General features: G+C 38.4%; 1 protein-coding gene across 6 annotated transcripts in view; it reads right to left on the bottom strand.

The window, feature by feature from the left end:
• The window catches only part of Tbc1d1 (TBC1 domain family member 1), a 203,178-nt gene that overhangs the window by 116,475 nt on the left and 72,464 nt on the right, over window positions 1–14,239 (bottom strand). Inside the window, exons 1-2 of one of the 6 annotated variants that reach the window (XM_048784324.1) lie at window positions 6,607–6,610; window positions 2,004–2,014 (exon numbers count right to left, since the gene is read on the bottom strand). The exons of the other annotated variants lie outside the window; for them this stretch is intronic. The gene's annotated coding sequence lies outside the window, so the exon portion shown is untranslated. Of the gene's footprint in view, window positions 1–2,003; window positions 2,015–6,606; window positions 6,611–14,239 lie in introns of those variants that run through there. 6 annotated transcript variants of the gene reach the window in all.

Here is a 14,239-nt window from a genome sequence, read left to right as displayed (position 1 = left end):
AAATTGTGATAATACTAAAAAATGTCCTGTTTTATGAAGCTGAAAGTTCAAATTTGAGTTTAGATAACATAGCCTGTTAGTCACATATATACTCTCTTTGCTCATTCTTAGGAATTACAAATTACAAATTATTAATTTGTAGACACAGTATGGAATAAATATTAAAACCAGAAAATATTAAATAAGTAAATATTAAAATATTAAATAAGTAATTTAATATTAAATAAATAAATATTAAAAACAGAAAATGATCCATAGCTTCGGGCTACCACATGAATATATGGCACCTTTGTTCACATTATTTAAAAGGCAAGCTCCAGAACCCCCCACATAGTAGACAACAACCCATGTGTGGCAGATTTTGGTAAGATGAGTGTGGATCTCAGTCCTCATTCAAGTTGGCGTCATTGGTTGGCTACCTATCTTTGCACAGTACACAACCTGCACAAATACAGCCCTGTCACTAGCACCTGTGAGATCCATGACAATTCCAAACGAATTTTAAAACAAAGTTACTAATGCATGAATGTTACACTCAATCTCAGGAAAGAGTTCTGACACATCTTGTAAAGACTATTTACAATTTTTAAATAGATCACCTAGTTTTCACAGTATTAACTGCATTCTTAAGTAAAACCTATCACACATGTTCACAAACCCTCAACTCCATTCACTTTCAGTGATAAAACAAGTCTTTGGTCTCTTCCCATTTTGGTCTTTTTCTTAAATGAAATTGTACTCACCAATGGTCATTCCTTTTCTTTAATCTTGATCAAAAGCAAATCAGAACTTTGGCCAATAACTTGTGAGTTAAAAGCAGTCTAATTTACATTTTACATATTATAGACTTTATATAATATCACAAATAAACAATAACACTGTAACAATAACAATACTATTTGTTGCTCCTTAGCTTTCTCCCAGTTATAAATGTTACACAGCTTCAAAGTTTATAAAAGGAGTCTATCCTAGGCAAATGATACCTCAAAAGCAGAACTGAGTAGCAACTTCCTTCCTGCTTTCACTGATTAAAAAAAGACAAGAAATCATCAAAGAAATATAAGACAAAAATGAAACAGCATAAAGTCACACAGAAAATAAAGTTGTCCAAGTCTCAATTCATAACAGTGTCTAGACTCATCAATGAATGAGAAAAAAAATCAGATCTCCTCTTGGAACCAATTATCCCACCAGACCAGTTCCCCCAGGACCATTTATTCATCATGTCCCTTATGAACTGTAGTACTCCAATCACTTTTAGTTCCAAAACTGTTATATACTATAAAAACAAACTAGCTAATAGAATGTAAATATAAATAAAAACAAAAATCCCAGCATCAAAACCATGGTGATATATGTAAAGTATATACATAATTTACAAAAAAAAAAAATAAAAATAAAAATAAAAAGCAAAAACCCTGCAGCTGTTAATTCCTCATGGGGTAGACCCAGTATGCCAAAAGTTCATGTGAAAAAGATTTAAGGATTTTAGTTGACCGAAAGCTCAGACTAAGCCCACAGAATGGCCTGGATACCAAAAGAATGAAAAGGGGAACAAAAAGCCAGGGCTTAGGAGAATGTCCTCCTTACATCAAGAGACGGGTCACAGCCCCCATCCTTCTTGCTGATGAGGCCACATAGGAAGTTTTGTGTTTTCTTTTAGAAAACTTTAAAAGCAGCAGCCACAGCAAGGGTGATGTGCTGGTCTGCAGAGCCCAGAACAGAGACTAGGGGAAGGAGATAGGGCTTATGGCTGGGGAGGGGGAAAGCCCAGAAGCACATCTATCTCAGGGAGCTCTATTCTTCTCTCATAATTACGAAGGAAGGAAAGGTGGTGTGACACAAAGTGATTTGTGATTTGAATGTCACACTGTACCCCAAAAGCATGGACAATTACTACGTGTCAATTTTTTTTTTTTTTAAGTTTACAGGCAAAGGGAAAAGACACCTGCCTCTGCCATCAAGGGCCTGCTAAGCAGGGGTGGGAAAGCACAGTTACGCACCCACCCAGCTCCTCCACTTGGAGTGGGGGTCAGGGATGACTTCATCTTCACAAGATTAGTTATTTTACAATCCGTAACATTCCTAGAGAACCAACATCGAAACCAAGACTGAGAGGAGATAAAGACGGCTGCTCCAGCCAAGAGCTGCTGCTGGGAACCTGCCCACAGTGGGCTGTTTCTCCCAGGACAAGGGATCACTAATGGGTGTCCAAAGGCTTTGATCTGCCCACACAATCAAGGAACAAGATTCCATCTCCCAAGTGGGAACTGTAGTCTGAATTCTAACAACATTTTCAAAAGTGACACTTCATGATATACAAGGACAAGAGAGAAAAAATGAAGATAAGCCCTGAGGGCAGAAGTGGAATAATGAACTCTTAGCGAGATAATTACTTCCTTCAAAACATATCTAGTAAAATGCTCTTCGCAGCCACAAACTAGGAAATACTTTTCATTGAGCTATATGCTTTTCTCTATCTTCTCTCTCTAGGAATCCCATAATACTCTCCCAAAGTCATCACGAGCTCTTCTTTCTTAGACTTCACTGAAATTTCTAAACACTTGTTTAAAGAACCACTTAGCCTTTGTGCACTTTGACCTTAAAAGATCAAATTAAGCTTATTCTCTCTGCCCTAAAATAGGCTTCTCTCCTTACCTTCCTGTTTCCCAAATACCCTCTAAGTAACTGGGCTCAGAACCTGGAAAGTGGCTTTCACTCATTTCTCCTTGTTGCATCTTTCCATCAGCCATCATGAGCTGAGTTTTCAGGTGAGTGGAAGGGATTCTAAAATATATCCCATTTCTAAAACTATATGAATGTAATACATGGAATTTGCATTACCCTGGTGTTTCAGCAAAGCTTCTCCCACCCAATTTTGGTATGAATGGTCCAGGCTGCACTTAGCAGAACCTAAGACCTTCAACCCAAGGGCCCTGCCTCTGGCCTGTCCCTGTATCCATCATCTGCTCTCCACTGACAGCTGATCTTCCAGAAGCGCTGTCCTGATGGTATCTGACTACCACTCAAAAAACATCTACAGCCCTTCTCCAATCTCTGTCAAAAACACTTGACACACAATCGACTCTCAGTGTCCTCCATAATGGAGCTCTAATCCACTCACTGCCTTATTCCACTCAGCTTCCCTGCAACTTCCCTTTTTACCAAACATGTTTTATACACATCCTGAGCCTGTGCCCATCTGTGATCACACCTCCATACTTGGGTCATGCAGCTTCTTCCACCCGGAATGTTTTTTCTCATCCCCTGGATGGAACCCTCAACTCACCCATTCAACCTATTCATTTCAGAGGTCAGGAAATAAAGCTACACAGAAGGTTAGAATGACCATCCTGAGGTCACAGAGCCAGGATGGACACAACTGGATCTCCCCAGTCAGAACTATTTTTCTAGACCACACCAGCTCCCCGTGATTTGCTTTTAATTGTGATAAAATAGTCTTTGGTATGAAATTTCCTTTTTAAGCTAAACCCTCAAGCCCAGTAAATTAAAAAATAAATAAATGTGGGCACATTTCCAGTAACACGGGGCAGGGGGTTCCCTACCACAGCCTTAGCAGGTTTTTATCTCTAAGTTTAGCAGCAGGTACTATGTGAGTATAAAGGGCTTTGGTACCAATCCTGAAGTGTTTGCAAGAAGGGCTTAAGGGAAGAGTCACCCTGCCCTAACAGAGAGGAGCAGGAAGACTTCACTACCTTTGTCTATTCAATCAGGATTAAAACAAAATTTGTTAGAGAAATCTAAAGACTCCCCAAATCAGCAGAGAGGACACTGTGGCCCTTTCTTAACCCTACATCTAAACTACATCTCACTCTTAGACTGAAAACCATATTTTCAAGAAGGAAGACGTTTAAGTTAACAGTCTACAATTAGTTCTGATTATCCCTGGTAATATCAATGAGACTGTAAAGTGGGATTGACTGCATTTCTAAAATTACTACCACTGTCTACCAAAAGGCCACTAGGAGGTCCAAGAGCTTCCTAGTCACCTTTATGGCAAGACCACTGGGTAACTGCGTTCTCTGAGCTCAGGGATGTATTATGTCTCCCATTCTGCATGCCCAGTGGACACATTTAGTAGTGTATCAGAGTTGACACTGAACTTGGAGGAACAACCAGATTCTTGGCCAAGAATGCCTAGGAACACCACACTAATTGCCTAAATAATGAGTGTGCTAACTGTAGAACAACCAATACAGAGTTGTGTTATGGTGGTCTACTAGATGGAGTTCTTTTCCTGGGGTTTAAAAAAAAAAAAAAAAAAAAACAGACTAGCTGACTGACACACATTAGAGAATTGGCAAAAACCAAATCTTGGCATACTATCATTCACACCAAAATTGGGTTGGAGAAGCTTGCAAAGCTGTCTTTACTGAAACACCAGGGTAATGCAAATTCCATGTATTACATTCACATATTTTTAGAAATGGGATATATTTTAGAATCCCTTACATTCACCGGAAAACTCAGGAACAAGATTATTTCTAGAACAATAAGAAAGTTTGGGCCATAGTAGTTTAGTAATATTCCATGCTTACTATCTAATGAGTTCATTAAAAATCAATACACAAATCACAACCTCATCACTCAATAAGTGGGCTTCTGATTTGTTTTTCTGATGCGAAATTGTATAAACTCTAGTATTTTGCATTTGGAAATTTATAAGTGTCTTTAAAAAAAAAAGAAAAGAGCCTGACACAATACAGACCAAAACAAGAGACCTGTGCAAATGTCTCTAAGCAAATATTGTCTCAAAAATCTTAGTTTATTTTCACCTAATGACTGGTTTCCTTTGGATCCACCCTGTTAAAAGAACTTCCTTAAAATACCATTCAGCTAACTCTCTGTCTTTGGCATGCCTACACTTATAAATTGTGCTAAACAAATAAACTTCCTTCCTATTTTTAAAGTTTTCCAAAATTGGAAATTCTCCATCTATGGTGGGCAAACTATTTTCTGGGGTTTAACAGCCTTGGCAATGAAGAAATTCTTCACAGTATTTTGAGATGAAAAAGAACAGAAACTGTTGAGCAGCCCCCTCCCAGCCCCTATTTTAAGGAAGGGGAAATAAAGGCACAGACTTGTGACTTTCAGCAAGGTCACTCAGGCTGTCTGTAGCAGAAGCAGTGTAATTCTCTCTGCCCCATTTTCCCTTTATCTGATCTAAATTGCCTGTAGCCTGATGAAAGCATTTGTTCCTGTTCTATACTACTTGAGCCAGGGCTTATGTTTAACTCATGCACAACAGATAACAATCTAAATGTTACCACGACAAGTGCAGAGGATGCAAGGAGCTCTAAAGATGATATTGGAAAACCTTGTTTTAATCTCAGCCGAGACACTAGGGAGCATCTTACCTACTGAGAGCTTCATGATTCTCATCCTTAAAAGGAGGGAACAGAACTAGGCAAATGCAAAGGTCTTCTCCACTGCCAAGTTCAGTGAAGACGCCTGCGCTGACAGTATGGCTCACGTGTACCCAGTGCTTCCTCTGAGCCAGGCCCTGTTCCACATATGCTAAGAGGCTAAATCCTCAACAGTCTGGAAGAGAAATAAACTGCCCAAAGTCATACTTCCACTGGTAACAGGTAAAGAGGTGATTTGTCCTGAGCTAGTGACTCTAGAGACCCCTTGCTTCTCATTAGAGTTGGACCATCTTAAGATGTTTGGCCTGAAATGCAGTCAGAAACACAGATTCTCAACTGAAGACAACCATACCCATTATTCAACACAATGATCATTTTGAAGATCAAGGACTAAGGCCCAGGGACATGTAACTAAAACAAGATCAAGAAACGTATTGGAAACATATGCCTACATCTATTCATTCCAACACAAGTTCACACTAAAGAAAGTCTGGCAATTTACACTCACTTGCATCATCTAGTTTGCCGCCCAAACGAAACTACCTGATGAGCGGCAGACACCGATGACCTTTCTCATGTCACCTAGCCAACACTGAACAGCAAACAGAGCAAACCTTGCTTTCCAGTCCACAACATGAGCTTCCCATCTGGTGTGATATCATAGGCAGGAGAAATGTCCAGCATGGTGAACATATGAAACATGGGTCCATGGTGCTTTGAAAGGAATATCAGATAATAAGTAAACATTCTAAAGCTCCCATGTCATCAAGAGAAGGAAAGCTTAGGCAGAAGTCACCTCAAAACTCATCTCTCCTGGCCTATCACTGAACCACCTTTAACATTCTTCTAATCTTGACCTACCTGCAATCCTCTACCAGTGATCTCTTATTTCCTGTCTTCTTCCTTCTCTAACCAAGAACATCATGAAATGAGAGATACTAAAGCTACTTTTTTACACTTGTTGTGTGGTTTCAACCTTGTATACCTATTTTGAAAAACAGGTTAGTTGAACATTTTATGCCTCCTGCCTAAGTGTGAGAAAAATGTTCAGTTTCTCAGTGGGACAAGATATTGTTCAAAATTCTGTGACTGTGTTTCACATTCTGAACATGTGCCATCATCCCCTCTTGACAGAGAGAGCAGAGCTATAGCAGTTAAAAATGAATTTAGAGCAGGACAATTCAAGCTTTAATCTTAACAGCTATGACTTCTATTGTACAACATGGTGATTATAGTTAACAATATATCATATCCTTGAAAAATCTAAAAGTGGATTTGAAGTATTTTCACCACAAAAATAATAAGTTTGTGAGGTCATGCATATGCTAATGAGCTAGATTTAGTCATTCCACAATGTCTGTGTAATTCAAAACACATGTTGTAATGGTAAATACATACAAACTTTAAATGTTCATTTAAACTTCAGTTTCTTTATATTCCTTTCCAAAAAAAAAAAAAAATGTAAAGAGGGAATGACAACACTAGCACTACAATTATTTTAAGAATTAAATAAATTATGGAATTTGACTCCTCTCAACAAAATGGCTGCCACCATATTAAGTGATCAGAATCATAATCACCTCTTCCCCTCCTTGGTTACATTAATGCTAACCTAATTTTCCCTCCTCTTACATGCCCTTTGCAGGTGATATTTTCCCAAGCAAAATCAATCTCCCACATTAGAGGAGTGATACATTATATGTGTCTCCATTTCCCAAGGACACCACACTGGAACAGGAGGACTAAGTGGGTCAGTGGGTCACCAAAGCCCAGTGTTAGGGAGCCAACTCATCACACTGGACTTTGTCAATTTCCACTCTCTGCAGAAACCCAGGCCTTGGTTCCTTCCTGCACACAGTTCAAATGACAAGTTAGTCCTCCAAGGCTGCAGGGATGTTTATGACACACTTCATATGCTGAAGGATCTCCACCCATCCCAAGGATCTCTACCCATCCCAACCACTGCTCAGATTTCATTTTTCCTTGACCCTTTCCCTAAATGCACCATGGCCTGAAATTTTCATGTATCTTCTCAAGTGATTAAGTATTCTGAAATACAATATACTGTTTCAAAGACGTAGTTTTTATTTTGGCAGAATATTTTTGAAGTCAAAATGCAAATAAATCAGCAAGGCAACACTAACAAGATACACAAAAACCAGAGGTCAAGGAACTTGGGTTTAAGTTCTGGCGTAAGCTATCTGTATGAGCTTATTCAAAATAAGTTATTTCATTCTGGGTATCAGTTTCCTGAGGCAGAAAAGAACAAATGGAAGCACATCAGTACATTCAGGTTACACCAGAATTACATTACTGAGTTATCCCACAATGATCACCATCCTAGCCACTCCAGGTTTGACAGGGTGTGCTGAGATGAAAGAAAAGGGTCATTCTTAATTCTGAATCTCCCTGAATCCAGTTAATTTGTTTAAAGTGAGGTGTCTTCTCCAAGGTTATAAATTCCTGGTCTCAAAACAAGACAAAAAGAGTTGGAAAGCAGCTCTTAATAGTTCTGAAACATACTGGAAAACTACCACTAGTATTTCCTAACTATTCTTTTACATACTTTACCACATCAATGGCCTATAATTATCCTTCTTTAAAGACTTCACTCAGGCCTCACCTTCTCATCTTTCCCAAATTGTGACTGAGTGATTTCTTGGGCATACACCTATATTAACACATTAAAATTAAATTATGGAGGCTGGGGGGCATAGCTCAGTGGTACAGAGCTTGCCAACCATTTAAGAGGCCACCAGTTAGATCCCCAGTGCTGAAGAAGAAAAAATAAAAGTAATAATCATCACAGGTCTCCCTCTCCCCACTAGACCTCACGCAAGCTGCACAGAGGCTCGACAGTGTCCTCTTTGGCTCTGACCCACACCAGTTAACACCACTTCTGTCCAATAGCTACTGACTTCAAATGCCCACTCAACCAATTTTTTTTTAAAGGAGAGAGAGAAAAAAAAAATAATCTTTCTTTTTTTTTTTTTTTTGGGTAGATGGACACAACACAATGCCTTTATTTTTATGTGGTGCTGAGGATTGAACCCGGGTCCCGCCCATGCTAAGTGAGCACTCTACTGCTGAGCCACAATCCCAGTCCCACCACTCAACCAATTTTAAATAGTTTGTTTGCAATAGTCTTTACAATTTCTTAGGCAGATTTTGTCATTATTCAATTTTAGAAAAGGATCTAAAAAACAGAGAGGTAAATACAAAACAAACATAATAAGTTCATTTTATAGATAAAAAAAAAAACAAGCTTAACAAAGTTAGCCAAGCTCCATCATAGTAAAGGAACAAAGACAGTGAGCTTGTTAAAATCTCATTGTAACAATATGACAGATAACAAAAATAATTTGCAGGAAAAGAACCAAAGTGCACAAAAATCGATGAGATCTTTTCTCATCATGTCTTTCATATAAATCTAACATAAAAACATGGCATTGGTTCATCACTCTTTCAATAACAAAATCAGAAATAAAAAAAATTTTTAAATGGGGAAATCAGAGATACTTAAGTTTTTCACAAATATAACCTAAAAAGGTTTTGTTCGTTTTTACAGATGTTCCTGAATAAACATCAGTGTGTATTATAAAACAGAACTAAAAAAGACTAATGTATTATTCCCAGTCTTGAGGACAATGCAAATTAAAACCATAGGATACATTAATGTGCCTATTAGAATAACCAAAATCCAGGACACCTCAACATCAAAGGCCATAAGGATGTGGAACAGGAACTCTCATTTATTGCTGATGGAAATACAAGATGGTATACGCACTTTGAGAGTGTGGCAGTTTCTCAGAAAACTAAACATATTCTTATTATATGACTCTACAATCACAATCCCTTGGTATCTTTCAAAGGAGTTGGAAATGTATATCTACAAAAATATCCAACATACAAACATTCATAGCAGTTTGATTCAAAACTAGGAAGCAACCAAGATATTCTTCTAAAGGTAAAGGGATCAACTATCAATTATGGTGCATCTGGACAAAAAAAAAAAAAATGAGCTATCAAGCCATGAAAAGACATAAGAAACCTTAAATGTATTTTGCTAAGTGAAAGAAGCCAATCTGAAAAAGCTACACAGTGTACAATTCCAACTACATGACATCCTCCATAGGCAAAATTATACAGTTTAAAAAAAAAAATCAGAAGTTTTCAAGGACTCAGGGAAGGATGAAGGAACAGTCAGAGAACAGAGGATGTGGAGGGCAAGGAAACCATTTATATGACATGATTATACTGATACATGTCACTAAAGATTTGTCCAAAACCAAGGAGTACCATATTTCACCACATAACTGTTGCAGGTTTTTTGCCAAATTTTGAGGCCATTATGTAAAGCTTTTTTTCTTTCTTTCTTTTTTTTTTTTAATTTTGCCAGTATTGCTTTAAAATCATTTACTACTAAACTGTCCTTGGTGCAAGGTTAGGACACATGGAATACTCTTCAATAAACATTAGTGCAGTGGTGAAACAGGCATACACCACCAATGTAAACTATGCGCTTTGGGTGACAATGGTGTGTCAGTGTGGGTTCATCAATTGTAACAAATATACAATTCTGGTGGGGGATGCCAACAATAGGGGAGACTGTGCATGTCTAGAGGCAGGGAACTATGGGACCCCTGCTTCCAATCAATTTTGCTGTGAACCCAAAACTGCTCTAAAAAATAGTATTTAAAAAAAAAAAAAAAAGAAAAGGAGGAAATAAGTCTTCTTCAAATAATACCCGACTCCTACTCTGTGATAATATCCTAATGGTATGTAAAGTAAAATACACAGGAAAAAAGGGAAGGCCAAAGATTATTTTTTGTTGTTATTGTTTTTATATTTGATAAACTGAACAAGTAATATGTTCAAAGTTCAAAATTTTTATGTATTAACATAAGGGGTGCAAAAGTATGCAGTGCCAACTTTTCCTTCCACTCCTGTGCCCCAGACACCTAATTTTAAGATCACTGTTATTTTTGCTTCATGGGACACTTATTCCACTATTATCCTCCCAAAAAACACAAGGGACGAATATGAAATCCTGTCACTGGTTCTAAAAAATGTGAATTCTTATTCCAATGACAAGTGTGAAAGAAAACATACACTAAGAACCTTACTATTCGAAGTGCGGTCCCCAGACCAGCAGCACTGCATCCATCACCTGAGAGCTTGTTGGGACTGCAGCATCAGCATCATGGAGAACTTGCCTGAAATGCTGAATACTAACCCAGACCTACAGAACCAGAGCTACACTTTACAAGACACCCAAGTCATCTGATAACACTGGTATATAAGACAACACCACCTGTTTTCATGGAGTTTACAGGCTAGTGAAGACTATACACGGCATCATAGAGAAAGGACACAGAGCTACAAGAGTTTGGGAAAGACCCGCTTTGGTCCTTAATGGATCTTCACTGCCCCAGGATAAAATGGCAGCTCCTAAAAAGGAGATCTGTAAGCCATGCAAATCCTGGAGCCCAAACACCTGTCCAGTCTCACCTCTGAGACTCAGTATAGCAGTCTCTCTCCACCCTACAACCACCTATGACTACAGTTCCCCCAACACCTTAGGTGTTTGCATGTTACTCCAACGGCCTGGCACACCCTGTCCTTCTCGTTACCCTCCACCCTATTTAGTACATTCATCCAATGAATGAGTGATTGATCAGAGATGTCTCAGGAAAGATATGAAAGATTAGAAGGGGTGTTCTGGTGTGTGTCTTACTAGGGATCAAACCAGGAACTCGTCATGGCAAGCAAGCACTCTACTCCTGAACTATATCCCCAGCCCTAGCTATCAAAAGGTTTGACAGTCAGCAATGGAAGATGAGGGAACAGAACTGTAGCCTAAGATCAGTTTAGGATATTCACCTAGGAGAACAGATGGTATTTCAACTGATTTCTTCTCTTTATGACATCTACTCTGGGTGGTTCTATTATGGACTAGGTGGGGTTTCTATCCCACCCACCTCCATTCTTAGGAAAACCAAACTGTGCCCAAGTTATCAGTACTCTATGTGACCAGAGTTCCCAAAGACCAAAGAGAGGCTGCTGAGATTTCCAGACACAGTGCTCCACAGCAACTCTATTGAAATCTTGGTGGAGGTTACACCAGTTTTGCTAAGCAGATGCAGCACATTTTTCAAATTCAATGAATGGTTTGACTATGACAAGAAGGTGGCTTCCCCTCTTTATTAAACTCAAACAATTACTAATTAAATCTAACATCAGTCTAAACAATTAGAAAACATTTTTGTGGGGCTGGGATTGTGGCTCAGCGGTAGAGCGCTCGCCTAGTATAGGCGGGGCCCAGGTTCGATCCTCAGTACCACATAAAAATAAAGGTATTATGTTGTGTCCATCTACACCTAAAAAATAAATATTTAAAAAAAAAAACACTTTTGCTTTAAAAAGGAATCCATCACCTTAACCTAGAATACACCTCAAGGACAAACCAACATCATAATGACTTCAGCAAAACAGTAGAATTAATGCCTAAATAAATACTTGCAGTAGACAAGTTCACATCTCCCAGGAAGGCTTCTGTGCTCTGTCTGGTCAACAGAAAGGCAAGTCCAACAGGCCAGAAGCACCCAAAGTGGGCTGGTCCAGTCTGTAGGAGACCTCCAAGGCAAATAAACAAATAAACAGGATTGTGCCTGAACACTATGGTTAGAAGCAGCTGATCAAAAGATACACTCAACACATAAGAAGCAATTAGTTACCTGGTCATTTGTACCAGTCTCAGACAAATAAGGTAACAAAGCCATCAGATCACATCATTTCTGAAAGAACAGTTACATGGCCCCCAATGTTCCTCCCTTACCACTCAAGTTCAACCTATCACCATCACCTCCTAACAGAACCAGAACAGCCTACGTGGTCCCTCTGCTTCCTGGCAAAATACATATCAGCTAGTCAACCCTCTCTTTTACACCTCCTACTAGCTTCCCACTACAATCAGGAGCAAATCCAAACCCTGTACCAGTGCCTACAGAGTCCTAACTGGCCTTGCCCAGTTTCCCCTCGGTCTGGGGCAAGGCAGGCCTCTCTGCACAGTTAGCTATGCTCCAGCAACCTGGGCCTTTTTCCCAGTACTGTGCCTGCAGCATGCTTAGTGCCCTGTTCACTCATGAAATGCCAACCTGCCCCATCCCAGCCCCCAGTCGTTCTTAGTTGGCTTCTCTTCCAACCACTGATCACCATCTGAAACTACCTTTGTTTATCTATTCTAGCTCCTTTGCTATCTCTCTCACCTAGAATGCAAATTCCATATAAACAGGAAACTGGTCTGCCTCTTTGTGGCTAAATCCCCAGCTCATCAAAAAGTACAAGGAACATAGTAGGTGCTCCATCATGAGTATCTGTATTCAACACATTGCTAAATGATGTTCTGAATAAATAATTGCTATAAACCTATGTTTTAGGAAAGTCCAATATGGAAAACCTGGTTTTATATAAAATATTAATTAGTAATTACTTGTTTTAAAAAAAGAATTCCTTCCTTAATGCATTTTTAACCACCTGGCTTAGAAATCTTTGGTGTGCTTATAAATCTTTTAAAAATATTTATTTTTTAAGGAACAAATCTATTGGGCAAAGTGAACTGACTTCTCCAGGATATAATATTGCCTGGTATACAGAAGGTACCCAAACACCTGCTTATAAACCCATGAGGACTGGAAAATAATATCCAGCAAAAACTATACAAAACTGCACTTGGATTTGAAATAGCAAACTGGGCTATATTTATGCCTCATTTTCCACTTTATCTGATAAACTGATATACATACATACATACACACACACACACATACTGATTTGTTTGTGTATATAGATAGATAGATTTAAAATCTACTACCTTGAGATACTAGCAATAATCTTGGCCACAATCTTTATAGGTAGGGGCAAATTCAAGTAAATACAGAAAGTTACCTAGCAATGCTGATGCAGTTGGTTTTCACTAACAAATAATGGAGGCATGGAGACTATCAACAGATACACGTGAAATTGCCAGGTTGTTGAAAACAGCTGTAGTTTAGTATAAAAATCACAGAGCTTGAGAAGTTCACTTTTAATTATAATCTTTTTTAAAAAGTCTAGTGTCCCCAACTAAACACTAACAAAGAAACTGCACTTAATAAGCCCAGCCCCATTTGTGAGTCAATGCCCACCTGCCCTAATGTTCCAAATCATATCTAATTAAAAACAAAAAACAGTACAGCTTATTTTTTATTCTTTTAAGATAATCTCTTTAATATAAAACTTATTCCTGTTTGGCTTTATTCTTAAAACATGAAATTACTCTATCCATTCAATATTCATACAATATTAATGCATCACCCAAGAAAAACCAATTCATGCTCAGGTATCCATCTACATCAACTGACACCCACTCTTCTCCCCCACCAGGTGTTGGGCTGCAGGTACAAAGGTCAAAATGGAAAAGAAACCAACTGGTAAATGGATACACACATGTTTGTGTGAGGCATGTGTTCATGTGTATTTGTGAGTTCCTGAAGGAACATTTTTAAATCAAAGATAAATGCACTTTGGGATTACACATTTTGTGTATTACCTATGCCTTTTGTCTCTGCCTTTAGAGCATATCATAGTTCATAACATAGTGTGAATAAATTGTCTCTTCACCACAAACAGAACAGGCCCTATAGAACACGGTTCTTAGAAATCTATAATCCAAAGAAATGAACTTTCAAAGAATAAATACGTTTTTAAAAATTATGTGACAATTACAGATAAATTTGCTACAAAAACATTTAGTAGATTCTTGCTGTTGTTGTTTTGTCATTTAAATAACAACTTTGGAATAAGCTGATTCA

Source organism: Marmota marmota, unplaced genomic scaffold (genome assembly GCF_001458135.2).
Source record: "Marmota marmota marmota unplaced genomic scaffold, marMar, whole genome shotgun sequence".
NCBI classification, from domain to species: Eukaryota; Metazoa; Chordata; class Mammalia; order Rodentia; family Sciuridae; genus Marmota; species Marmota marmota.
Note: the sequence above shows the minus strand (reverse complement) of the source record. Positions and strands in the feature narration are given on the sequence as shown.